Consider the following 27,949-nt stretch of genomic DNA (forward strand, 5'->3'; position numbering starts at 1 on the left):
AGAGGGTCTGTATTCGTTTGAGGATCTGTATTAGTTTGAGGATCCGTATTAGTTTGAGGGTCTGTATTAGTTTCATTGTCTGTAGTGGTTTGAGGTTCTATATTAGTTTGTGGGATTGTATTAGTTTGAGGGACCATATCAGTTAGCGGGACTGTATTCGTTTGAGTGTCTGTAATAGTTTGCGGGTCTGTATTAGTTTGAGGGTTTGTATTGGCTTGAGGGTTTGTATTAGTCTGCGGGTCTGTATCAGTTTGAGGGTTTGTATTAGTCTGCGAGTCTGTATTAATTTGAGGGTTTGTAATAGTTTGCGGGTCTGTATTAGTTTGAGGGTTTGTATTAGTCTGCGGGTCTGTATTAATTTGAGGGTTTGTATTAGTTTGCGGGTCTGTATCAGTTTGAGGGTTTGTATTAGTCTGCGGGTCTGTATTAATTTGAGGGTTTGTATTAGTTTGCGGGTCTGTATTAGTTTGAGTGTTTGTATTAGTCTGCGGGTCTGTATTAATTTGAGGGTTTGTATTAGTTTGCGGGTCTGTATCAGTTTGAGGGTTTGTATTAGTCTGCGGGTCTGTATTAATTTGAGGGTTTGTATTAGTTCGCGGGTCTGTATTAGTTTGAGGGTCTGTATAAGTTTGAAGGTCTGTATTAGTTTTAGGGTCTGTATTAGTTTGCGGGTCTGAATTCGTTTGAGTGACTGTATTAGATTGAGTGTCTGTATTAGTTTGCGGGTCTGAATTAGTTTGAGTGACTGTATTAGTTTGAGGGTCTGTATTAGTTAGCGGGTCTGTATTAGTTAGCGGGTCTGCATTAGTTCTGAGTGTCTGTATTAGTTTGAGGGGCTGTATAAGTTTGAGGATCTGTATAAGTTTGTGGGACTGTATTAGTTTGAGGGTCTGTATTAGTTTGAGGGTCTGTTTTGGTTTGAGGGTCTGTATAAGTTTGAGGGTCTGTATTAGTTTGAAGGTCTGTATTAGTTTGAGGGTCTGTATTAGTTTGAAGTTCTGTATTAGTTTGAGGGTCTGTATTAGTTTGCGGGTCTGAATTCGTTTGAGTGACTGTATTAGTTTGAGGGTCTGTATTAGTTTGAGGGTCTGTATTTGTTTCAGGGTATGTATTGGTTTGAGGGTCTGTATTAGTTTGAGTTTCTGTATTAGTTTGAGGGATTGTATTACTTTGAGGGACTGCATTAGTTTGAGGGATTGTATAAGATTGAGGGTCTGTTTTAGTTTGAGGGACTGCAGTTATTTGAGGGACTGGATTAGTTTGAGAGAATGATTAAATTTGAGGGACTGTATTAGTTGGAGGGCCATATTACATTGCGGGACTGTATTAGTTTCAGGGTCTGTTTTAGTTTGAGGGTCTGCATTAGATTGTGGGTCTGTATTAGATTGAAGGGCTGTATCAGTTTGTGAGACTGTCTCAGTTTGAAGGACTGTGTTAGTTAGATGGTCTGTATTAGTTTGAGGGTCTGTATTAGTTTGAGCGTCTGCATTCGTTTGAAGGTCTGTATTAGTTTGAAGGATTGTATTAGTTTGAGGGATTGTTAATTTAATGGTCTGTATTAGTTTGAGGGACTGTATTAGTTTGAGGGTCTGTATGGGTTTGAGGGTCTGTATTAGTTTGTGGGTCTGTATTGGTTTAAGGGTCTTTATTAGTTAGAGGGTCTGTATTAGTTTGAGGGTCTGTATTAGTTTGATGGTCTGTATTAGTTGGAGGGATTGTATTAGTTTGAGGATCTGTATTAGTTTGAGGGTCTGTATTAGTTTGAGGGTCTGTATTGGTTTGATTGTCTGTATTAGTTTGAGGGTCTGTATTAGTTTGAGCGATTGTATTAGTTTGAGGATTTGTTAATTTAAGGGTCTGTATTTGTTTGTGGGACTGTATGAGTTTGAGGGCCCATATTAGTTAGCGGGTCTGTATTAGTTTGAGTGTCTGTATTAGTTTGCGGGTCTGTATTAGTTTGAGGGTTTGTATTGGTTTGCGGGTCTGTATGAGTTTGAGGGTTTGTAGTAGTTTGCGGATCTGTATTAGTTTGAGTGTTTGTATTAGTTTGCGGGTCTGTATTAGTTAGCGGGTCTGTATTAGTTTGAGGGTCTGTATTAGTTTGAGGGTCTGTATAAGTTTGACTGTCTGTATTAGTTTGAGGGATTGTATTAGTTTGCGGATCTGTATTAGTTTGAGGGTCTGTATTAGTTTGTGGGTCTGTATTGGTTTGAGGGTCTGGATTAGTTTGAGGGTCTGTATTAGTTTGAGGGATTGTATTAGTTTGATGATTTGTTAATTTAAGGGTCTGTATTAGTATGTGGGACTTTATTAGTTTGAGGGACCATATTAGTTTGCGGGTCTGTATTAGTTTGCGGGTATGTATTAGTTTGAGGGTCTGTATAAGTTTGAGGGTCTGTATTAGTTTGAAGGTCTGTATTAGTTTGAGGGTCTGTATCAGTTTGCGGGTCTGAATTCGTTTGAGTGACTGTATTAGTTTGAGGGTCTGAATTAGTTTGAAGGACTGTGTTAGTTAGATGGTCTGTATTAGTTTGAGGGTCTGTCTTAGTTTGAGCGTCTGTATTGTTTTGCAGGTCTGCATTAGTTTGAAGGATTGCAATAGTCTGAGGGATTGTTAATCTCAGGGTCTGTTTTAGTTTGTGGGACTGTACTAGTTTGAGAGTCTGTATTAGTTTGAGGGTCTGTATTGGTTTGAGGGTCTGTATTAGTTTGTGGGTCTGTATTGGTTCGAGGGTCTTTATTAGTTAAAGGGTCTGTATTAGTTTGCGGGTCTGTATTAGTTTGAGGGATTGCATTAGTTTGAGGATCTGTATTAGTTTTAGGATCTGGATTAGTTTGAGGGTCTGTATTGATTTGAGGGTCTGTATTAGTTTGACGGTCTGTGTTAGTTTGAGGGATTGTATTAGTTTGAGTGTCTGTATTAGTTTGCGGGTCTGTATTAGTTTGAGGGATTGCATTATTTTGAGGATCTGTATTAGTTTGAGGGTCTGTATTGATTTGAGGGTCTGTATTAGTTTGAGGGTCTGTATTAGTTTGTGGGACTGTATTAGTTTGAGGGACCATATTAGTTAGCGGGTCTGTATTAGTTTGACTGTCTGTATTACTTTGCTGGTCTGTATTAGTTCGAGGGTTTGTATTGTTTTGCGGGTCTGTCTTAGTTTGAGGGTTTGTATTCGTTAGCGGGTCTGTATTAGTTTGAGGGTTTGTATTAGTTTGCGGGTCTGTATTAGTTTGAGGGTCTGTATTAGTTTGCGGGTCTGCATTAGTTTGAGGGTGTCTATTAGTTTGTGGCTCTGTATAAGTTTGAGGGTCTGTATTAGTTTGAAGGATTGTATTAGTTTGAGGGATTGTTAATTTAATGGTCTGTATTAGTTTGAGGGTCTGTATTAGTTTGAGAGTCTGTATTGGTTTGAGGGTCTGTATTAGTTTCTGGGTCTGTATTGGATTGAGGGTCTGAATTAGCATGAGGGACTGTATTAGTTTGAGGATCTGTATTCGTTTGAGGGTCTGTATTAGTTTGAGGGTCTGTATTTGTTTCAGGGTATGTATTGTTTTGAGGGTCTGTATTAGTTTGAGTTTCTGTATTAGTTTGAGGGACTGTATTACTTTGAGGGACTGCATTAGTTTGAGGGATTGTATAAGATTGAGGGTCTGTTTTAGTTTGAGGGACTGCAGTTATTTGAGGGACTGGATTAGTTTGAGAGAATGATTAAATTTGAGGGTCTGTATTAGTTTGCGGGTCTGCATTAGTTTGAGGGTGTTTATTAGTTTGTGGCTCTGTATAAGTTTGAGGGTCTGTATTAGTTTGAAGGATTGTATTAGTTTGAGGGATTGTTAATTTAAGGGTCTGTATTAGTTTGCGGGACTGTATTAGTTTGAGGGTCTGTATTAGTCTGAGGGTCTGTATTGGATTGAGGGTCTGTATTAGTTGTGGGTCTGTATTAGTTTGACTATCTGTATTAGTTTGAGTGTCTATATTAGTTTGAGGGTTTGTATTGGTTTGCGGGTCTGTATTAGTTTGAGGGTTTGTATTAGTTTGCGGGTCTGTATTAGTTTGAGTGATTGTATTAGTTTGAGGATCTGTATTAGTTTGAGGGTGTCTATTAGTTTGTGGCTCTGTATAAGTTTGAGGGTCTGTATTAGTTGGAAGGATTGTATTAGTTTGAGGGATTGTTAATTTAAGGGTCTGTATTAGTTTGCGGGACTGTATTAGTTTGAGGGTCTGTATTAGTTTGAGGGTCTGTATTGGATTGAGGGTCTGTATTAGTTGTGGGTCTGTATTAGTTTGACTATCTGTATTAGTTTGAGTGTCTGTATTAGTTTGAGGGTCTGTATTAGTTGGAGGGATAGCATTAGTTTGAGGATCTGTATTAGTTTGAGGGTCTGTATTAGTTTGAGGGTCTGTATTGGTTTGAGGGTCTGTATTAGTTTGAGGGTCTGTATTAGATTGAGGGATTGTATTAGTTTGACGGTTTGTTAATTTCCGGGTCTGTATTAGTTTGTGGGATTGTATTAGTTTGAGGGACCATATTAGTTAGCGGGTCTGTATTAGTTTGAGTGACTGGATTAGTTTGCGGGTCTGTGTTAGTTTGAGGGTTTGTATTGGTTTGTGGGTCTGTATTAGTTTGAGGGTTTGTATTAGTTTTCAGGTCTGTATTAGTTTGAGTGATTGTATTATTTTGAGGATCTGTATTAGTTTGAGGGATTGTATTAGTTTGTGGGTTTGTTAATTTCAATGTCTGTATTAGTTTGAGGGTCTGTATTAGTTTGAGGGTATGTATTAGTTTGAGGGTCTGTATTAGTTTGCGGGTCTGAATTCGTTTGAGTGACTGTATTAGTTTGAGGGTCTGAATTAGTTTGTGGGTCTGAATTAGTTTGACTGTCTGTATTAGTTTGTGGGCCTGTATTAGTTAGCGGGTCTGTATTAGTTAACGGGTCTGTATTCGTTTTGAGGGTCTGTATAAGTTTGTGGATCTGTATTAGTTTGTGGGGCGGTATTAGTTTGATGGTCTGTATAAGTTTGTGGGTCTGTATTAGTTTGTGGGTCTGTAATAGTTTGAGTGTCTCTATTGGTTTGAGGGTCTGTATTAGTTTGAGGGTCTATATGACTTTGAAGGACTGTATTAGTTTGAGGGTCTGTTTTAGTTAGCGGGTCTGTATTAGTTTTGAGGATCTGTATTAGTTTGAGGGTCTGTATAAGTTTGTGGGTCTGTATCAGTTGGAGTGTCTCTGTTGGTTTGAGGGTCTGTATTAGTTTGAGGGTCTATATAAGTTTGAGGGACTGTATTCGTCTGAGGGTGTGTATCAGTTTGAGATTTTGTATTAGATTGAGCGTCTGTATTAGTTTGAGGGTCTGTATTAGTTTGAGGGACTGGATTAGTTTGAGGGTCTGTAATAGTTTGAGGGTCTGTATTAGTTTGAGGGTCTGTATTAGTTGAAGGAATTGCATTAGTTTGATGATCTGTATTAGTTTGAGGGTCTGTATTAGTTTGAGGGTCTGCATTAGTTTGAGGGATTGTATTAGTTTGAGGGTTTGTTAATTTAATGGTCTGTATTAATTTGTGGGACTGTATTAGTTTGAGGGACCATATTAGTTTGCGGGGCTGTATTAGTTTGAGTGTCTGTATTAGTTTGCGGGTCTGTATTAGTTTGAGGGTTTGTATTGGGTTGCGGGTCTGTATTAGTTTGAGGGTTTGTATTAGTTTGCGGGTCTGTATTAGCTTGAGGGTTTGTATTTGTTTGCGGGTCTGTATTCGTTTGAGGGTCTGTATTAGTTTGCGGGTCTGTATTAGTTTGAGGGTCTGTATTAGTTTGAGGGTCTGTATAAGTTTGAGGGTCTGTATTAGTTTGAGGGATTGTATTAGTTTGAGGATCTGTATTAGTTTGAGTAATTGTATTAGTTTGAGGGTTTGTTAATTTCAAGGTCTGTATTAGTTTGTGGGACTGTATTAGTTTGAGGGACCATATTAGTTTGCGGGTCTGAATTAGTTTGCGGGTCTGAATTAGTTTGACTGTGTGTATTAGTTTGAGGGTCTGTATTAGTTAGCGGGTCTGTATTAGTTAGCGGGTCTGTATTAGTTCTGAGGGTTTGTATAAGTTTGTGGATCTGTGTTAGTTTGCGGGGCTGTATTAGTTTGAGGGTCTGTATAAGTTTGTGGGTCTGTATTAGTTTGAGGGTCTGTATTAGTTTGAGTGTCTCTATTGGTTTGAGGGTCTGTATTAGTTTGAGGGTCTGTATAAGTTTGAGGTTCTGTATTAGTTTGAAGGTCTGTATTAGTTTGAGGGTCTGTATTAGTTTGCGGGTCTGAACTCGTTTGAGTGACTGCATTAGTTTGAGGGTCTGAATTAGTTTGCGGGTCTGAATTAGTTTGACTGACTGCATTAGTTTGCGGGTATGTATTATGTTGAGGGACTGTATTAGTTTGAGGGTCTGTTTTAGTTAGCGGGTCTGTATTAGTTAGTGGGTCTGTATTAGTTTTGAGGGTCTGTATTAGTTTGAGGGTCTGTATAAGTTTGTGGGTCTGTCTTAGTTTGCGGGTCTGTATTAGTTCGAGTGTCTGTATTGGTTTGAGGGTCTGTATTGGTTTGAGGGTCTATATAAGTTTGAGGGACTGTATTAGTTTGAGGGTGTGTATTAGTTTGAGATTTTGTATTAGATTGAGCGTCTGTATTAGTTTGAGGGTCTATATTAGTTTGAGGGACTGGATTAGTTTGTGGGTGTGGATTAGTTTGAGGATCTGTATTCGTTGGCGGTTTTGTATTATATTGAGGGTGTGTATTAGTTTGAGGGGCTGTATTAGTTTGAGGGTCTGTATTAGTTTGTGGGTGTGTATTAGATCGAGGGTCTGTATTAATGTGTGCTTTTGTATTAGATTGAGGGTGTGTATTAGTTTGGGGGGCTGTATTAGTTTTTGGGTCTGTATTAGTTTGAGCTTTTGTATTAGATTGAGGGTGTGTATTTGTTTGTGGGTCTGTATTAGTTTGAGCTTTTGTATAAGATTGAGGGTCTATATTAGTTTGAGGAACTGTGTTAGATTGATGTGCTGTGTTAGTGATTGTGGTGGGATGGTAGTAATGGTAATATCAGTGAGACATTAATCCAGATGCCTAGATTCTAGTACCCTGTGGACATGGGATCAGATCCCTGCTGGTGGAATTTAAATTCAGTTAATTGATAAAGAGATCCAGAATTGAAAGCTAGTCTCAGTAACACCAACATGCAAAGAAGGAGTCGGAGTAGGTCACTCGACCCCTTGAACCTGCTCCGTGATTCAATATGACCATGCCTGAACTGATTACTCCACATTTCCACCTACCCCAATAACCTTCCACCTTCTTACTCATCAAGAATATATCTACCTCTGCCTTAAAAATATTCAAAGACTCTACTTCCTCTGCTTTTTGAGGAAGATAATTCCAAAGACTCACAACCCTCTGAGAGAAAACATTCTCCTCATCTCTGTCTTCAATGGTGCCATGCAACTACAATCAATTGTAAAAACCCATCTGATTCACGAATATCCTTTATGGAAGGAAATCTGACATCATTACTAGGTCTGACCGACTTGTGGCTCTGACCCACAGCAATGTGATTGAATCTTAACTGCCTCTGAAATGGCCAGGCAAGCCACTCAGTTGTTAAAGGCCATTGGGGAGGGGCAACACATGGTGGCCTTTCCAGCGACACCCACATCCCATGAATGAATCAAGAAAAAGTTTGAGGGTCTTTGTTAGTTTAATGCACTGTATTAATTTGTGTGATGATTAGTTTCTGGGACAGCATTATTTTGAGGATTTGATACTTGCATTAGTTTGAGGTGATGTATTAGTTTGAGGAATTGTATTGGCCTGAGGGGCTGTAATAATTTCCGGGGCTGCAATAATTTGAGTGACTGTATTAGTTTCTGGGACAACTTAGTTTGAGGGGCTGTATAAGTTTCAGGATCCAGATGCACAATTCCCTTATTTGATTGTTTACTGAATGTTCAGAGTTAATGCGAACAGCCACATCTTAGAATACAGTATAGCAGCAGCCCTGAGAGGACACACTAACATTAGGAATTGAATTACTGATCAATCACAGCAGAGTAAAAACCATCACTGAATCAACATGAGATATATAGAAATGTGTGATGGTGTTTCAAGGAACATCAGCATTGTTGGGAGATTACAGCTTCTAATTATCAGGAGTTAATTCATGTGATCAGAACCACCCAGTCTTTGGGATATTTGAATTTAATCTCAGCACTAAATGTATTCCATCACAACAGGGACTTAACTCTTCTGTTGTAATCAGTTGCTTGACATTTAAATTACAGATATAATTTATCCAAGGTTGCAACCTCAATGTCCCAGTGGAGTTCCCACCAAATATAAATTAAAGGCTTTGTCTCAGAGTTTAATACAGAGAGATTACCTGCAGCACGAAGGTGACAGATCACCAGACACAGAAAATGCATCGACCAATTAACAGTATCTATAAAATATACTTTGTGATCCTTGCCATCATTGGTGTTCCTGGTAAGTGACTATAACCATTGAAGTTGTGTAAATCTGTGTGTGAGCTGGTCTCTGGTTTTGGTTTGTGACTAATAACGTTACATGTTGGTCTACTGGTAATTGTTATACAAACAACTGATCAGTCAAATCTCTTGAATTATCGCTGCCTCAACTGAAATAAAGCCTCGGTTTGTAGCTCACAGTCTTGCTGTATTATCAAGTTATTGCCTTTGTTCGAATATTGTGTATTGTTTAATAAGAATTCAGCGCAAGCAAATTTCTGAGGGAAGGTATTACTGGGATTATCTGTCACTGCAGAATTGTACTGAGTGTGTGTCACTAACCAGAGTGGAACACCTGATCCCAGTGGCCATGAATTACTGGGAGTATCTGTCATTGTAGAATTGTACTGAGTGTGTGTCACTAACCAGAGTGGAGCACCTGATCCCAGTGACCATGTATCACTGAGAGTATCTGTCACTCTCCCGGAGCGGTGAGGAGATAGAGCAAGTTACCTCGGGTGGAAAAAAACTGAAAAATTGTCGTCACGGAATAGCTGTGACCTGAGTGACTGGTTGGGAATCTGCACTGAATTTGAAAATAAAACATTGATGAAATAATTAACCCTAATTAACGAATTAATTAATAAGTAGAGGAGTAACTGAACCGGAGAGGAGATTACTATAGTTAGCATTTCATATTTATAGCAGAAATCTAGCGCTCGTGCCCATATAATTAATTGCAACTTAATTTTGTAAGGATTTAATAAGTATTTATTTTAAATTAATTTATTAATTAGTGTTGAAATGTCAGTTAGAGGGGTAAAGTGCTTCACCTGTCAGATGTGGGAGGTCCGTGACGCTTCCAACGTTCCAGACAACTACATCTGCAGGAAGTATACCAAATTGCAGCTCCTCACAGACCGCATGGATCGGTTGGAGCAGCAATTGGATGCACTTAGGAGGATGCGGGTGGTGGAAAACATCATTGACAGGAGTTTTAGAGACGTGGTAACACCCAAGGTGCTGGCCGATAGATGGGTGACCGCTAGAAGGGGCAGGCAGTCAGTGCAGGAATCCCTGTTGCTGTCCCCCTCTCTAACAAGTAGACCGTTTTGGATACAGTTGGGGGAGAGGGCGTGACCTATCAGGGGAAAATAACAGCAGCAGCCAGAGCAGTGGCACCACGGCTGGCTCTGTTGTTCAGCAGGGAGGGACAAAGCGCAGAAGAGCAATAGTTATAGTGGACTCTATAGTCAGGGGCACAGATAGGCGCTTCTGTGGACGCGGAAGAGACTCCAGGATGGTATGTTGCCTCCCTGGTGCCAGGGTCAAGGATGTCTCTGAACGGACAGGGGGCATTCTGAAGGAGGAGGGTGAACAGCCAGAGGTTGTGGGACACATCGGTGCCAACGACATAGGAAGGAAGAGTGACGAGATCCTGCAGGGGGAGTTCAGGGAGTTAGGTAGTAAGTTATAAAAACAGGACCTCTAGGATTGCAATCACGGGATTATTCCCTGTGCCACATGCCAGTGAGGCTAGAAATAGGGAAATAGTGCATCTAAACACGTGGCTAAACAGCTGGTGTACGAGGGAGGGTTTCAGATATCTGGATCATTGGGATCTCTTCCGGGACAATTGGGACCTGTACAAGAAGGACGGGTTGCACCTAAACTGGAGGGGCACAAATATCCTGGCTCCGAGGTTTGCTAGCGTCACTCAGGAGGGTTTAAACTCGTGTGGCCGGGGGGTGGGAACCAGAGCAGAAGGTCAGCAGGTGAAATAACTGAGGGGGAACTTGTGCATAAGGCCAGTATTACTGAGAAAAATAGCAGGCAGGGAGATGTTGCTGACCACAGTGGGACTGGTGGACTGAAGTGCATTTGTTTCAAAGTGACAAGTATAACAGGGTAAGGCAGATGAACTTAGAGCTTGGATTAGTACTTGGAACTATGATGTTGTTGCTATTACAGAGACATGACTGAGGGAAGGACAGGATTGGCAGCTAAACGTTCCGGCATTTAAAGGCGAGATAGAGGGGGATATAAAAGCGGTGGGGGGCTTGCGTTACTGGTTAAGGAAAATATCACAGCTGTACTGCGGGAGGACACCTCGGAGGGATCATGCAGTGAGGCAATATGGGTGGAGCTCAGGAATAGGAAGGGTGTTGGGGGTTTGCTACAGGCCTCCCAACAGCCAGCGGGAGACAGAGGAGCAGATATGCAGACAGATTTTGGAAAGATGTAAAAGCAACAGGGTTGCTGTGGTGGGTGATTTTAACTTCTCCTATATTGACTGGGACTCACTTAGTGCTAGGGGCTTGGATGGGGCAGAATTTGTAAGGAGCATCCAGGAGGGCTTCTTGAAACAATATGTAGATAGTTCAACTAGGGAAGTGGCCCTACCGGACCTGGTATTGGGAAATAAGCCCGGCCAGGTGGTTGAAGTTTCAGTAAGGGACAGTTTCGGGAAGATAATTCCCTAAGTTTTAAAGTACTGTGTATAAGGATAAGAGTAGTCCTTGGGTGAAGGTGCTAAATTGGGGGAAGCCTAATTATAACAATATTAGGCAGGAACTGAAGAATTTAGATTGGGGGCGGCTGTTTGTAGGTAAATCTACTTCTGACGTGTGGGACTCTTTCAAACGTCAGTTGATTAGAATCCAGGACCGGCATATGCCTGTGAGGATGAAGGATAAGTTTGGCAAGCTTCGGGAACATTGGATAACGAGGGAAATTGTGAGCCTAGCCAAAAGGAAAAACGAAGCATTCATAAGGGCGAGATGGATGGAAATAGACAAAGCCCTAGCGGAATATAAAGGAAGTAGGAAGGGAACTTAAGCAGGGAGTCAGGATGGCTAAAAGGGGTCACGAAAAGTCATTGGCAAACATTATTAAGGAGAACCCCAAGGATTTTTATACATATATAAAGAGCAAGAGGGTAGCCAGGTAAAGGGTTGGCCAACCCAGATGGGATTTATCCTAGGATTCTCTGGGAAGCCAGGGAGGAGATTGCAGAGCCTTTGTCCTTGATCTTCATGTCGTCATTGTCGACAGGAATAGTGCCAGAAGACTGGAGGATAGCAAATGTTGTCCCCTTGTTCAAGAAGGGGAGTAGAGACAGCCCTGGTAATTATAGACCTGTGAGCCTTACTTCGCTTGTGGGTAAAATGTCGGAAAAGGTTATAAGAGATAGGATTTATAATCATCTTGAAAAGAAGAAGTTCATTAGCGATAGTCAGCATGGTTTTGTGAAGGGTAGGTCGTGCCTCACAAACCTTATTGAGTTTTCGAGAAGGTGACCAAACAGGTGGATGAGGGTAAAGCCGTGGATGTGGTGTATATGGATTTCAGTAAGGCGTTTGATAAGGTTCCCCATGGTAGGCTATTGCAGAAAATACGGAAGTACGGGATTGAAGGTGATTTAGTGCTTTGAATCAGAAATTGGCTAGCTGAAAGAAGACAGAGGGTGGTGGATGATGGCAAATGTTCATCCTGGAGTTTCGTTACTAGTGGTGTACCGCAAGGATCTGTTTTGGGGCCACTGCTGTTTGTCATTTTTTTCAATGACCTGGATGAGGGTGTAGAAGGGTGGGTTAGTAAATTTGCGGATGACACGAAGGTCGGTGGAGTTGTGGATAGTGCCGAAGGATGTTGTCGGTTACAGAGGGACATAGATAGGCTGCAGAGCTGGGCTGAGAGATGGCAAATGGAGTTTAATGCGGAAAAGTGTGAGGTGATTCACTTTGGAAGGAGTAACAGGAATGCAGAGTACTGGGCGAATGGGAAGATTCTTGGTAGTGTAGATGAGCAGAGAGATCTTGGTGTCCAGGTACATAAATCCCTGAACGTTGCCACCCAGGTTAATAGGGCTGCTAAGAAGGCATATGGTGTGTTAGCTTTTATTAGTAAGGGGATCGAGTTTCGGTGCCACGAGGTCATCCTGCAGCTGTACAGAACTCTGGTGCGGCCGCACCTGGAGTATTGCGTGCAGTTCTGGTCACCGCATTATAGGTAGGATGTGGAAGATTTGGAAAGGGTGCAGAGGAGATTTACTAGGATGTTGCCTGGTATGGAGGGAAGGTCTTACGAGGAAAGGCTGAGGGACTTGAGGTTGTTTTCGTCAGAGAGAAGGAGGAGGAGAGGTGACTTAATAGAGACATATAAGATAATCAGAGGGTTAGATAGGGTGGATAGTGAGAGTCATTTTCCTCGGATGGTGATGGCAAACACATAGCTTTAAGTTGAGGGGTGCTAGATATAGGACAGATGTCAGAGGTAGTTTCTTTACTCAGAGAGTAGTAGGGGCGTGGAACGCCCTGGCTGCAACTGTAGTAGACTCGCCAACTAACTGGAGTGCAACACCTGATCCCAGTGTCCACGTTTTACTGGGAGTATCTGTCACTTTGGAATTGGACTGTGTGTGTGCCAGCAACTGGCGTGGGATAAACTAGTTATACTTTGAAATCAATCTTTCAGGTGACTTATCTCTCCACTCCACGGAGCTGCCTCCGTGGTTTATGAATGTAATTGGTGACAAACAGGATGATTTTTGAGGTTGGTTGAAGATGTTGTGTGATAAGTGCATGAAGTGAAATGCATTGATTTTGCTCTGTTTCCCATTGAACTTCACCAATTGATTCAGACGTTGACTATTTACTGACAGGTAAACAGCATCACAGCACTGTTACAATATTCTAATACTCTGGATAATGACTTATTCTTACTCTGAGTATAGTGACTGTAAACACTGTCTCGTGCTGATTAATCCCCTTCCCGCCAGCACAGTCCTGGGAATCTGTGGATCATGCGTGTTGAATGTTGTTATCTTGCTGTTACACAGGATGAAAGTTGGGCTGTGGTTATTCCAGTTCTGTAATTGATTAAGCTTTGATGAACAATTTTTTATCTTTGATTTGGTGTCTTCACACATGTAACCTATAGTGATCTCTACCCTTCGCTCAGTGAGATGTGCCTCTGTGAGTGGCACCGTGAGGCAGCAGTTAGCACCACAGCTCCAGTGACTAGGGTTCTGTTCTGGATACTGGCTGTGTGGAGTTGGCAAGTTCGCGCTATGGCTGCGTGGGTTTCCACTGGGTGCTCTGGCTTCCTCCCACAGCCAAAGATTTGCAGGTTGATAGGTAAATTGCTCCTAGTGTAAGTAGGTGGTAGAAGAATTGAGGGAAGGCGGTAGGGAAAATGGAGTTTATGTAGGCTCAGTATAAATGGGTGGTTGTTGGTCAGCACAGCCTCAGTGGACCAGAGGGCCTGTTTTGGGGATGTTGCTCTCTATGACTCCAATACGCACATATAAATTAGGAATAGGGTAGGCCTCTTGAGCCTGCTGGGCTGCGCAATATGTTCATGGCTGAACTGATTACTCCACGTTTCTATTTACCCCCGATAGACTTTCATCCCTTGCTTACCAAGAATCTATCGACCTCTGCCTGAAAAAATATTCAAGGACTCTACTTCCACTGCCTTTTGAGGAAGAGAATTCCAAAGACTTTCGACCCTCTCAGAGAAAAAGTTTCTCCTCATCTGTGCCTTAAATGGGCGAACCCCAGTTGGAGATTCTCCAACAAGGGGAAAAATCCTTTCCACATCCACCCTGTCAAGACTCCTCAGGATCGTATATGTTTCAATCAAGTCGCATCTTACTCTGCTAAATTCCAGAGGATTCAAGCAGAGCCAGTCCAATCATTCCTCAAACGACAGCCCGTCCATTCCAGGCATTAATTAGAATTAATTAGAACATTACAGCGCAGTACAGGCCCTTCGGCCCGCGATGTTGCGCCGACCTGTGAAACCATCTGACCTACATTGTTCCATTTTCATCCATATGTCTATCCAATGACCACTTAAATGCCCTTAAAGTGGGCGCGTCTACTACTGTTGCAGGCAGGGCGTTCCACGCCCCTACTACACTCTGAGTAAAGAAACTACCTCTAACCTCTGTCCCATATTTATCACCCCTCAACTTAAAGCTATGTCCCCTCGTGTTTGCCATCACCATCCCAGGAAAAAGACTCTCACTATCCACCCTATCTCACCCTCTGATTATCTTATATGTCTCTATTAAGTCACCTCTCCTCCTCCTTCTCTCCAATGAAAACAACCTCAAGTCCCTCAGCCTTTCCTCATAAGAACTTCCCTCCAAACCAGGCAACATCCTGGTAAATCTCCTCTGCACCCTTTCCAAAGCTTCCACATCCTTCCTATAAAGCGGTGACCAGAACTGCACGCAATACACCAGGTGCGGCCTCACCAGAGTTTTGTACAGCTGCAGCATGACCTCGTGGCTCCGAAACTCGAACCCCCTACGAATAAAAGCTAACACACCATATGCCTTCTTAACAGCCCTATTAATCTGGGTAGCAGCTTTCAGGGATTTATGTACCTGGACACCAAGATCTCTCTGTTCATCTGCACTACCAAGAATCTTCCCATTAGCCCAGTACTCTGCATTCCTGTTACTCCTTCCAAAGTGAATCACCTCACACCTTTCCACATTAAACTCCATTTGCCATCTCTCAGCCCAGCTCTGCAGCCTATCTATGTCCCTCTGTACCCTACAACATCCTTCGGCACTATCCACAACTCCACCGACCTTCGTGTCATCCGCAAATTTATTAACCCACCCTTCTACACCCTCTTCCAGGTCATTTATAAAAATGACAAACAGCAGTGGCCCCAAAACATATCCTTGCGGAACACCACGAGTAACTAAACTCCAGGATGAACATTTTCCATCAACCACCACCCTCTGTCTTCTTTCAGCTAGCCAATTTCTGATCAAAAGCTCTAAATCACCTTCAACCCCATACTTCCGTATTTTCTGCAATAACCTACCGTGGGGAACCTTATCAAACGCCTTACTGAAATCCATATGCACCACATCCACTGCTTTACCCTCATCCACCTGTTTGGTCACCTTCTCGAAAAACTCAATCAGGTTTGTGAGGCACGACCTACCCTTCACAAAACCGTGCTGACTATCGCTAATGAACCTATTCTTTTCAAGATGATTATAAATCCTGTCTCTTATAACCTTTTCCAACATTTTACCCACAACCGAAGTAAGGCTCACAGGTCTATAATTACCAGGGCTGTCTCTTTTCCCCTTCTTGAACAAGGGGACAACAGTTGCTATCCTCCAATCTTCCGGCACTATTCCTGTCGACAATGACGACATAAAGATCAAGGACAAAGGCTCTGCAATCTCCTCCCTGGCTTCCCAGAGAATACTCGGATAAATCCCATCTGGCCCAGGGGACCTATCGATTTTCACACTTTCCAAAATTGCTAACACCTCCTCCTTGTGAACCTCAATCCCATCTAGCCTAGTAGTCTGAATCTCAGTATTCTCCTCGACAACATTTTCTTTCTCTACTGTAAATACTGACGCAAAATATTCATTTAACGCTTCCCCTATCTCCTCTGATTCCACACACAACTTCCCACTACTATCCTTGATTGGCCCTAATCTAACTCTAGTCATTCTTTTATTCCTGATATACCTATAGAAAGCCTTAGGGTTTTCCTTGATCCTATCCGCCAATGACTTCTCGTGTCCTCTCCTTGCTCTTCTTTGCTCTCCCTTTGGATCCTTCCTGGCTAGCTTGTAACTCTCAAGCGCCCGAACTGAGCCTTCATCTAGTAAACCTTCTCTGTACTACCTCCAATGCAGTTACATCTTTCCATAAATGAAGAGACCAGTATTATGGAATCATATATAGTTTAAGGCATAGGAAGAGGCCACTTGGCCCATCGTACATCCATTTCGGATTTTCATAAAACATAGATCAGCCCGGCTGCAGTAAATAATAATGTTAGTGAATAGTTAATAATGAAATAAATAGTGCACCGCTTCAATAAAAAATCCACTTCAATATCTGTCATATTATTAATGAATTGATGAATGTGATTTATAATCAACTTACAGAGAATTACATCAACATTTGAGCGCAGAAACTGGCTATTCCACTAAACTGGTTTATGTCTGTCTTTATGCACTTCACAGGCCTCTCCACATCCCAGCCTATCTAACCCTATCAGCATATCCTTCCCAGACCTTTCTCGCTCACGTATATTTCTAGATCCGCCTTCAATCCTATTCACCTCAACTACTCCATGTGGTAGCAAGTTTCACGTTCTCACCACTCTGAGTAAAGAATCCTCTCCTCAATTCCTTCTTGAATTTATTAGTGACTATCCTGATGAACACCATGTTTGGACTCCTCACAAGTGGCAATATTGTTACTAACGTGCCTCTGTGTTTTGTTAAATATAATTTTTGAAGATTCATTTTTGAACGATTGAAGAAATGCTAAACTTTGGGGTTTGCAAAGGGTGTCATGTAAAGGCCTGGAAATGTTTTTAAGAGCGACACTGAGAAGTCTTGTGAGGAAATTACGTCTTTTCGGGAAGCCACTTGACTTCCAGCAACAACAACAAGACTTTCCGGGAAACCATCTGACTTCTAGTTCAATAAACGACAGAGTACTTTGGTCACCTGGAGCAGTTGTTTACAGAGAAGTGACAGGTCAAGATTAATGGAGGTCAAAGGTTGAACTCCTGTTGCTGGTTTCACTTTCGAATCGTTTTGAATTTGGGTCAAACTGTATAAAAAGGGAGAGAACTTCCAAGGACAGAAGAGAACTTTCAAGGAGTGAAGAGAATTCCCAAGGATGGAGAGAAGACCACAGCCCATCTCAGCTTTCTAGCACCTCTCTAAAAGACCCTGAGAAGTTCACTGTGTCAATTTATCTCATCTCCTGTTTTTGAAGAAAAGCCTGCTAAACTAATTTTCAACACTGTCTGAAAATAACTTTTCTAAATTATCCCAGTGACCCATCCAAATGTTCTTGGAGGCCATACTGCATGCCGGTTTTAGAAGACAACATATCTCATCTGCTGTTCCTTCATGAATGAGCATGTATTCAGCACTTTTTTATCTGTAATAGAGCTCTAAAAACAAAATCCCTTTATTTTTCCAGTTAAGCGCTGTATGTGTGCGTGAATGTGAAAACGGTCAATAGGGAAGTTTAAAATTTCAATCTGTGTGTTTACATTTTACTTCGTTTTTGGTTAACGCTTGTTTTGTAATAAACCGATAATTTTGTTCTTTGTGAAAGAAACCTGGTTGGTGTGTTTTAATCTGGGATAAAAATAGAGTCTATGATTGACCGTATCAGTAAGTGAGAAAACATTTAAATATACGTTCTGACCCCTGGAAAAAGTGAAACTAGAATAAACAGTGTACTCCTCCCGCTCGATCACGGCAACATCATCTTCACATATCCTCTGCCAAATCTAATCTTCATTTTAATGGCCTCTATTAAGTCACCCCACAGCCTTCTCTTATCTGGAGAAAAGACCTTTCTGCCTGTCTTTCTCTTCCTCTGGAAATGATCCCCTGAGCTTTGATCGTATTTCCATGGTCCTGTTAAGCTTTGATTCTAATGTACAGTGGCGCAGTGGTTAGCACCGCAGCCTCACAGCTCCATCAACCCGCGTTCAATTCTGGGTACTGCCTGATTGGAGTTTGCAAGTTCTTCCTGTGTCTGCTTGGGTTTCCTTCGGGTGCTCCGGTTTCCTCCCACATGCCACAGACTTGCAGGTTGATAGGTAAATTGGCCGTTATAAATTGCCCCTAGTATAGGTAGGTGGTAGGGTAATATAGGGACAGGTGGGGATCTGGTAGGAATATGGAATTAGTGTATGATTAGTATAAATGTGTGGTTGATGGTCGGCACAGACTCGGTGGGCCGAAGGGCCTGTTTCAGTGCTGTATCTCTAAAATAAAAAAAATATATCATTTCTGAATCTGTAGCCCCAGAAACTTTTGCCCCTTTGATTACTTTATCAATTATCTTCCGCCTTTCTACCTTAAATCTCTTGGAGTTGTTTGATAAATTCTTTCAATTATTTCTTGACAGTTAGTTCCCTCACTATTTTCTCACTTCTTCAGCATCACCAACTGTTCCATTCTGCACTACTATCCCACAACATGTGTGTCTTCCTTCCTTCTGATGTCGGAGCTGCTCTCCAGATGTCCATTTATATTTCTGTCCATGTCACTCCGCCCCTCTCTACTCCAATGTTCAGTAAACCCGAGCTGTCCTTTAACTCACAGCAGACGGGATCATTCCTGACCAACAGCAGTCGGTCGTTTCCAAGCCAATTTCCCTGGACCGTCTCCCATGGGTACATTCAGATGGCCTCATTTGGAATTTATGAGTTTGGCTGCATTCGCTTGTCATTCCCACTGGACATACCTCCCTTCCTCACCTGCTCTGAAGTTCTCTGGTTCCCTTTTTCACCTCTTTTTCTGGTACATTCTTTCACCTTGAACTGGAAAATATATCAAACTTGCTTCTATTTTCCATTCCTCCCTTGGCTTCTCATGGTTCATCTCTAACTCTTCCCTTCCATCCTTCGACTTCTATAAATCCATTTCAGGGGACTGACTGTCCACTAATATCTGTTATAATCCCACCACCTCTCACAGCCAGCTTGACTAAACTTGCTCCCATCCCATTTCCCGTAGGACTCCATTCCATTCTCCCCTTCTTCTCACCTTCCACTCCAACTGCCTTCACAGGCAACAAATCATCCTCCACCATTTCCACCTTGTCGAGCTAAAACCAACATGAAAGGTCACAGACCTGAAATGTTAACGCTGCTTCTGTCTCGACAGATGCTGCTGGACCTGCTGAGTATTTCCAGCACTTTCTGTTTTCATTTCAGATTTCCAGCATCCACAGTATTTTGCTTTTATTACCAAACACATCTTCCCATCCACTCCTGTCCTCCCAACCGTTGTAACACACTGGTTCACACTTCTGTCACCCCCAACATCCTGTTTGCCTCCTCCGCCCAGCGCCTTCCTATACAAGCACAGTAGATACAACATCTGGCCTTTCATTTCCTTCCTTCCCACTGTCCAGGGCCCAAACACTCCATCCAGGTGAAACAGAGATTTACTTGTGTACTTCTTCCAGTGTAGTTACTGTATTCACTGCCCACCATGCAGTTTCCTGTACCTTGGAAATGACAGATTGCAGATTGAGTGATTTATTTGCTGAACATTTTCTTTCAGTCTATAAACAGGACCCTGAGCCTCTGGTCACTTTCCCCTTTAATTCTACATCCCGTTCTGTCCTCTCTCTCCTCTGATTGGGCAGCAAACCTTGGAAGCGGGACATTCTTGCTCACATGACAGATCCCTGACTGCAGGTTACCTGAGCCACAGAAAATTCAGTCGTGGCTTCCAGGCCCGGTGAAGACAGGCTTGTGCCCGGCTTTCCAGCCGGTGGGCAGGGACACCACATCCTCATGAAATTCTGTCCGTGTGCTCTGTTTCTCTCTCCACAGATGCTGTCTGTTCACTGCTTTTATCAGATTTGAAGCAAGCTCAGTATTTTGATTTCACTCAAATACGTAGAGCTGGATATTAACAGCAGCAGATATGTAGGTAGGTGGGAGGGAGTGAGGACAGAGTTTCAGCATGCTATGATGTTTTAATGTGTGTCCTTTGTCCGTGGCAGGTTCCCCGCTTGTAAGTAAACCTGATAGGCAGGCTTGGCGTCCAGTTACACGAGATGGACCGTGGAGAAGGCCGTAGGACAAAATATGTCTCAACCATGATCATGAGGGGAGTTGTCCAAACGGGGGCTGCCCAATCCCCAACCCCTGGATGTTCCCCTATCCTGACGGAGTATCATAGAGTCATAGAATCGTGCAGCATCGAAACAGGCCCTTCGGCCCACCGTGTCCATGCTGACCATAATGCCTATCTATACTAATCCCACCTGCCTGCATTAATTCCATATTCCTCTATGCCTTGCTCGTACAAATACCTGTCCAGATGCCTCTTAAATGTCGCTACTGTTCCTGCCTCCACAACCTCCTCTGGCAGCTCATTCCAGATACCGACTACTCTTTGTGTGAAAGATTTATCCCTTTGATCCCCTTTAAACCTCCTCCCTCTCACCTTAAAGCAATGCCCTCTCGTTTTAGTCATCCCTACCATGGAAAACAGACTCTGGCTATCTACCCTATCTATGTCTCTCATAATTGTATATACATCTATCATGTCCCCGCTCAGCCTCCTTCACTCCAGGAGTGATGCCAGTCTGCTGCAGATGTCCAATTCCAGGACAGTCCGATCCCAGATGCTGGGATGGTGCACATCCAGGGTAGGTTGGAGGTTGGTTCAACCCTTGGGATGTCTGATCCATGACCCAATAGTACATGTGTCGATCCGTGGTTTCCATTTACCTCAGATCATAGAGGGATTCCAATCCCAGGAATGGGGAGGTGATTGTCAATTCAGAATATTATTGTGCGGAGGGTAGTGTCTGATGGAGAAACCTGCTCCTTCAATGGTAAACCTGTAAAGCAGGTTAAATCAGAGGCTTGAAACCTCATTATAACATTTAACATGCGGACCCGTCTCCTGGGTGTAGTTGGTGCTACTCTCCTGTCCCTCCTCTGTTAAACCTGAAAGTGCACAGTTTGGATGTGGGTTGAGTTGGTGATTGAGATTTTTAAGTTTTAAACACTGACTCGATCCCAACCCACCCAGTTTTGGTGTTAAAATCGAGCCCTTACTATCTGGGTAAGACACGGAGAATGTTTGATCAGTAATTTCCAGTTTCTTTTCCCTTCTCTCTCTTACAGTTAATTTACTGGCGATTGTGATCCTGTCTCAGGGAAAGTGCGGACTTTCCACCTGCACCACTCGCTACATGGTGGCCATGGCAACGGCGGATCTGCTGGAGATTATCATTGAGGTCGTACTGTGGCGGATCAATTATTATTTTTTCCCGGGATCTTTCCTGAACATCACCCCTGTGTGTAGTATTATAATTGTCCTGTTTCGTACAGCCACAGTTTGTTCTGTCTGGTTCACCATCACTTTCTCCTTTGATCGATTTGTGGCCATTTGTTGCCAGAAGCTGAAAACTAAATATTGCACCGAGAAAACTGCAGCTGTGGTTCTGGCAACAACCTGCATTCTGCTCTGTTTAAAAAACATCCCCCTCTACTTTATATATGAACCTGGAGAGATAATCGACAATGTACCATGGTTCTGTTATATAAAGCCAAGCTATTTTACTGATGCCAGATGGATAGGATTTGACAGTTTTGATCTGGTTTTAACCCCATTACTCCCATTTGCTTTAATTCTGTTGCTCAATGCTCTGACAGTCAGACACATTTTAGTGACCAGTCGAGTCCGCAAGGGACTGAGGGGTCAGAGCAAGGGAGAGAATCGCAGTGACCCAGAGATGGAGAGCAGAAGGAAGTCTGTGATTTTACTCTTCTCCATATCCGGCAACTTCATACTTCTGTGGTTGACATATGTTATATATTTTATAACTTGTTATATTGCAGGGACATATCTCGAGGATTACACTGATCCATTCTATATATTTGGACAAGTCGGATTCATGCTGCAGATTCTAAGTTGCTGCACAAATACATTTATTTATGGGGTGACTCAGTCCAAGTTCAGAGAGCAGGTCAAGTACATGGTGAAATTACCGGTTACATCAATTTATCAATTAATTAATAAACTAAACAACTGAGAGCAGTCCAGAGGTGGTTCCCAGTGTTTCTTGTGTATGAATGCACAGAAGCCGACAGCCCCTTGGTGGCTGCTCGGATGGGTGGGGCCAAGTCCCTTCTTGGTCCACATGTTAGATGATAACAGTTCTCTCTCCTCACGTTCTGTCACTCTCTCCCATAAAATCTTCCGTCACCACTCCTTCCCTCAATAAAACAAACCTTGATCTCTCTGTCCTTGGCATCACCCTAACGATAACCTTGGTTTCCTCTCTAAAATACTTGATGGTATTCTTTCTTTGGCCTCCTTATCTCGAGAGACAATGGGTAAGCGCCTGGAGGTGGTCAGTTGTGTGTGGAGCAGCGCCTGGAGTGGCGATAAAGGCGAATTCTGGAGTGACAGGCACTTCCAGAGGTGCTGCAGTAAAATGTGTTTGTCGGGGCTGTTGCACAGTTGGCTCTCCCCTTGCGCTTCTGTCTTTTTTCCTGCCACCTGCTAAGTCGCTTCGACTCGACACACTTTAGCCCCACCTTTATGGCTGCCCGCCAGCTCTGGCGAATGCTGGCAACTGACTCCCACGAATTGTGATCAATGTCACAGGACTTCATGTCGCGTTTGCAGACGTCTTTAAAGCGGAGATATGGACAGCCAGTGGGTCTGATACCAGTGGCGAGCTGGCTGTACAAGGTGTCTTTGGGGATCCTGCCATCTTCCATGCGGCTCACATGGCCAAGCCATCTCAAGCGCCGCTGACTCAGTAGTGTGTATAAGCTGGGGATGTTGGCCTCCTCGAGGACTTCTGTGTTGGAGATACGGTCCTGCCACCTGATGGCAAGTATTCTCCGGAGGCAGCGAAGATGGAATGAATTCAGATGTTGCTCTTGGCTGACATACGCTGTCCAGGCCTCGCTGCCGTAGAGCAAGGTACTGAGGACACAGACTTGATACACTCGGACTTTTGTGTTCCGTGTCAGTGCTCCATTTTCCCACACTCTCTTGGCCAGTCTGGACATAGCAGTGGAAGCCTTTCCCATGCGCTTGTTGATTTCTGCATCTAGAGACAAGTTACTGGTGATAGTTGAGCCGAGGTAGCTGAACTGTTGAACCACTTCCAGAGCGTGGGCGCCAATATTGATGGATGGAGCATTTCTGACGTTCTGTCCCATGATGTTCGTTTTCTTGAGGCTGATGGTTAGGCCAAATTCATTGCAGGCAGCCGCAAACCTGTCAATGAGATTCTGCAGACACTCTTCAGTGTGAGATGTTAAAGCAGCATCGTCAGCCAAGAGGAGTTCACTGATGAGGACTTTCCATACTTTGGACTTCGCACTTAGACGGGCGAGGTTGAATAACCTGCCCCCTGATCTTGTGTGGAGGAAAATTCCGTCTTCTGAAGACTTGAACGCATGTGAGAGCAGCAGGGAGAAGAAAATCCCAAAAAGTGTGGGTGCGAGAACACAGCCCTGTTTCACGCCACTCAGGATAGGAAAGGGGTCTGATGAGGTGCCGCTATGTTGAATTGTTCCTTTCATATTATCATGGAATGAGGTGATGACACTTAGTAGCTTTAGTGGACATCCAATCTTATCTAGTAGTCTGAAGAGTCCACGTCTGCTGACGAGGTCAAAGGCTTTGGTGAGATAAATGAAAGCAACGTAGAGGGGCATCTGTTGTTCGCAGCATTTCTCCTGTATCTGACGAAGGGTGAACAGCATGTCAATGGTCGATCTCTGCACGAAAGCCACACTGTGCCTCAGGGTGGACGCGCTCAGCCAGCTTCTGGAGCCTGTTTAAAGCAACTCAAGCAAAGACTTTCCCCACTATGCTGAGCAGAGATATTCCACGGTAGTTGTTGCAGTCACCGCGGTCACCTTTGTTTTTATAGAGGGTGATGATATTGGCATCGCGCATGTCCTGAGGTACTGCTCCCTCGTCCCAGCACAGGCAAAGCAGTTCATGTAGTGCTGAGAGTATAGCAGGCTTGGCACTCTTGATTATTTCAGGGGTAATGCTGTACTTCCCAGGGGCTTTTCCGCTGGCAAGAGAATCAATGGCATCACTGAGTTCCGATTTTGTTGGCTGTACGTCCAGCTCATCTATGACTGGTAGAGGCTAGGCTGCATTGAGGGCAGTCTCAGTAACAACATTCTCCCTGGAGGACAGTTCTAGGTAGTGCTCAACGCAGCGGTCCATTTGCTTGCGTTGATCAGTGATTATGTCCCCTGATTTAGATTTGAGGCGGGTGATCTTCTTGATGGTTGGCCCAAAAGCTCTATTAATGCTATCAAACATTCCTCTGATGTTTCCGGTGTCTGAGGCCAGCTGAATATGACTGCATAGGTGTTTCCAGTAGTCATTTGCGCAGCACCTGGCTGTTCTTTGTGCAGTGCTTCTGGCTGCTTTAAGTGCTACGGATGTTAACTCGCTGGGGGCTTTCTTGTAGCTCAACAGTGCTTAGCGGCTATGACAGGTTCCAGCTCTTCAATATGAGATTGAAACCAGTCTGCATTCCTCTTCGCACGTTTTCCATAGGTGTTCAAAACTGACTCATAGATGGTGTCTCTGATGTGGGCCCACTTGGTCTCAGCATCCCCTGTGGGAGTATTTTGACGGGGTGTTACAAGTGTATTTAGAAGTTTTTGTAACAGCTGTGGATGAGAAATTTTGCTCGTGTTGATGCGCGGGTGGCCCTTCTGCTTGGAATGATGCAACTTCTTTGGTCAGAGTCTAACCTCGCTGCACACCAGGGAGTGGTCAATGTCGCAGTCCGCACTGTGGAAGCTGCATGTGATTTGAACACTGTTTAAGGAGGCTCACCTTGTGACGATGAGGTCCAGCTGGTGCCAACGACGCGATCTTGGGTGCCTCCATAAAACCCGGTGACAGGGTTTACTGTGAAAGAACGAGTTGGTGATGCAGAGGTTATGATCGGTACACAACTCAAGCAGTCTCTGCCCATTCTCATTCATCCTTCCAACGCTATAGCGCCCAAGGCAGGAAGGCCATGAGTCATGGTCGACCCCAAGCCTGGCATTAAAGTCCCCCAGCAGGAACAGGTGTTCGGTGTTGGGGTTGCTACCAATGATATTATGGAGTTCCTCGTAGAACTAGTCTTTAGCTTCAGGTGGGGAGCAGAGTGTTGGAACATAGATGCTGAGTCGGAGTTCTGGACCAGAGGTGGTGAGCATTCGGATGAACAGTATGCGTTCCGAGCCGTTTGAAGGAGGCTCTATCATGCTGAGCAAGGAGTTTCTGATGGCGAAGCCCACTCCATGCTGTCTTGGTTCTTCAGGATCCCTACCCAGCCAGAAGAAGGTGTAGTCTTGCTCTGTTAGAGATCCACTCGCGGGGAGGCGAGTCTCCTGAAGTGCTGCAAAGTCTACATTGAGTCTACTGAGCTCGTTGTTAATGATCGCTGTCTTCCAAGAATCGTTGATTTGTGTAAGCTCTTCCGACAGGCCAGGACACATAGTTCTGAAGTTCCAGCTTGCAAAGCGAAGGTCTGGTACCTTCTTTCCTTTTTTCATGTTGTTTGGTGCGGTGTTGCAGTCCACTTTTCGGGCATTGACCCTGAGCTCCAATCACCCATTGAAGCAGGTTGACTGTGGCGGGACAGAACCTTATTGACAGGGGGCTGCCCGGTTTGAGGCGGGCGGTAGCTGTCCAGTGAGGTGTGAAGACCTCTCCCACCGACAAATTCAACCCGTGGCTCCCAATCTCTACGCCAATTGAACTGGACTTATAACCCGTAACTGCTGCCTTCTGTGTTGTTTCAGTCGCTGTGAGGTGACTATGGAGTGACCTCTCCATGGCGCATGCCTGGGCGAATGTATGGTGGTTGAGAGTTGCCCAAGTGTCAAAACCCCCATCTCGGCCTTTCTGGTGGGGTCAAAAGGAGCGCAGAGCACGATGTTTTGCACTGGTATAGCTGCAGGAACTGCCGGAAACATGCCAAGGGTGACACATGACCGCCTACGGAGTTCCGATCCAGATTTTCTGATAGGGTTTACTCCCTTAGCCTTGGTCTCTCCCGAGATGCCCACAAGGCAGTGGGGTTTTTGTCATTTCACAAATCCATGCTTACCAATATTTGAATCCCTCCAAGAAAGTTCTGTCCCATCACAATCGCAACCTGGCTCTTATAAAAGTCACAAATAACATCCTATGTATCTGTGACCAAGGCAAACTAATACCTCCTCATGTGCTCGACCTGTCTCCAGTCTTTCACACAGATATACTATAACTTCCCATCCAGATATATCACTGACCTCACTTGTACTGTAACTATGCATCCAGATATATCACTAACCTCACTTATGCTGTAACTACGCATCCAGATATATCACTGACCTCACTTGTACAGTAAATACCCATCCAGATATATCACTAACCTCACTTGTACTGTAACTACGCATCCAGATATATAACTAACCTCACTTGTACTGTAACTACGCATCCAGATGTAACACTAACCTCACTTGTACTGTAACTACGCATCCAGATATATCACTGACCTCACTCGTACTGTAACTATGCATCCAGATATATCACTAACCTCACTTATACTGTAACTACGCATCCAGATATATCACTGACCTCACTTGTACTGTAACTACCCATCCGGATATATCACTAACCTCACTTGTACTGGAACTACCCATCCAGATATATCACTGAAATCACTTGTACAGTAACTACCCATCCAGATATACCACTGACCTCACCTTTACTGTAACTACCCATCCAGATATATCACTGACCTCACTTGTACTGTAATGACCCAGATATATCACTGACCTTACATTTACTGTAACTGCCAACCATCTATATTAGTGACTTCATTTGCCCTTTATCTCCCCTTCCAGATATATCACTAACCTTATTTGTACTGCCACTGCCCATTCAACTACAACACTGGGGCTCTTTTGCCCAAGGGCTCCGTCTCAGACAGGGGACTCTCTAGTTTACAATTACTTACATCTCACAGATGCTGTGTACCACCACCCACTATAAATGAGCAGTTCAGCATTTCTGCAGATTTATCTATTAATTTAATTTAATACAGAGCATATAACCTCTTTTAGATTAATCCAAAGTTGAGAAGTCATGAAGTTAAATAAGAAGGATGCACCATCCGTGGCTAACAAAGGATGTTAAGGATCATATCAAATTGAAAGAAATGCAATGAAGATTAGTGATAAGCTAGAGGACTGGGAAAAGTTTAGAAACCAATAAAGGATGGCTGAGGAAATAATAAAGAGAAAGAACTGAGAGTATTAGAGAAAACTAGCAAGAAATATAAAAATGGACAATAAAAGCTGCTACAAATATTTATAAAAAGGAAAAGAGTAGCTGAAGTAAATGTTGGTCCCTTAGAGGGTGTCACGCTCATGTGGAAATGCTGCGATGAAATTAAAACAATAAACTGATGAGTTATAAACAAATTAGAACATCTTGAAATGGACTGGTAACTTTGCTTTCAACAAAATGGAGGACAAAGTCACATGACATTCCCATCTCCTGCACTGAAATACACATCATTGTCGACGAGAACTAAAGCTAATTTGCACAGGCACTGACACCATTTTTAAAGGGCTTCAAGCCCAACTTTCAATTTAAATATTCAAAGGTAAGTATAATGTAAAAATTTGAAGCCATTTAATTTGCACCTCTCCCCACCATAACAATAGAATTCATTACCCTCCCTCCCCAAAACACTTCCCTGACCACCTGACCTTCCACCCCCAAAGTTCATAAAATTTAAAATTTACCCCTTCCCACAATCCTCTACACCAATCAGAGAGTTTGACCCAGCTCCCCACCCCTCCCACACTGGAAACCTTACCTGCTCCCCCCTCCCCACGACTGTTCCCTG

Source organism: Heterodontus francisci, unplaced genomic scaffold (genome assembly GCF_036365525.1).
Source record: "Heterodontus francisci isolate sHetFra1 unplaced genomic scaffold, sHetFra1.hap1 HAP1_SCAFFOLD_650, whole genome shotgun sequence".
In the NCBI taxonomy this organism is placed as follows: domain Eukaryota; kingdom Metazoa; phylum Chordata; class Chondrichthyes; order Heterodontiformes; family Heterodontidae; genus Heterodontus; species Heterodontus francisci.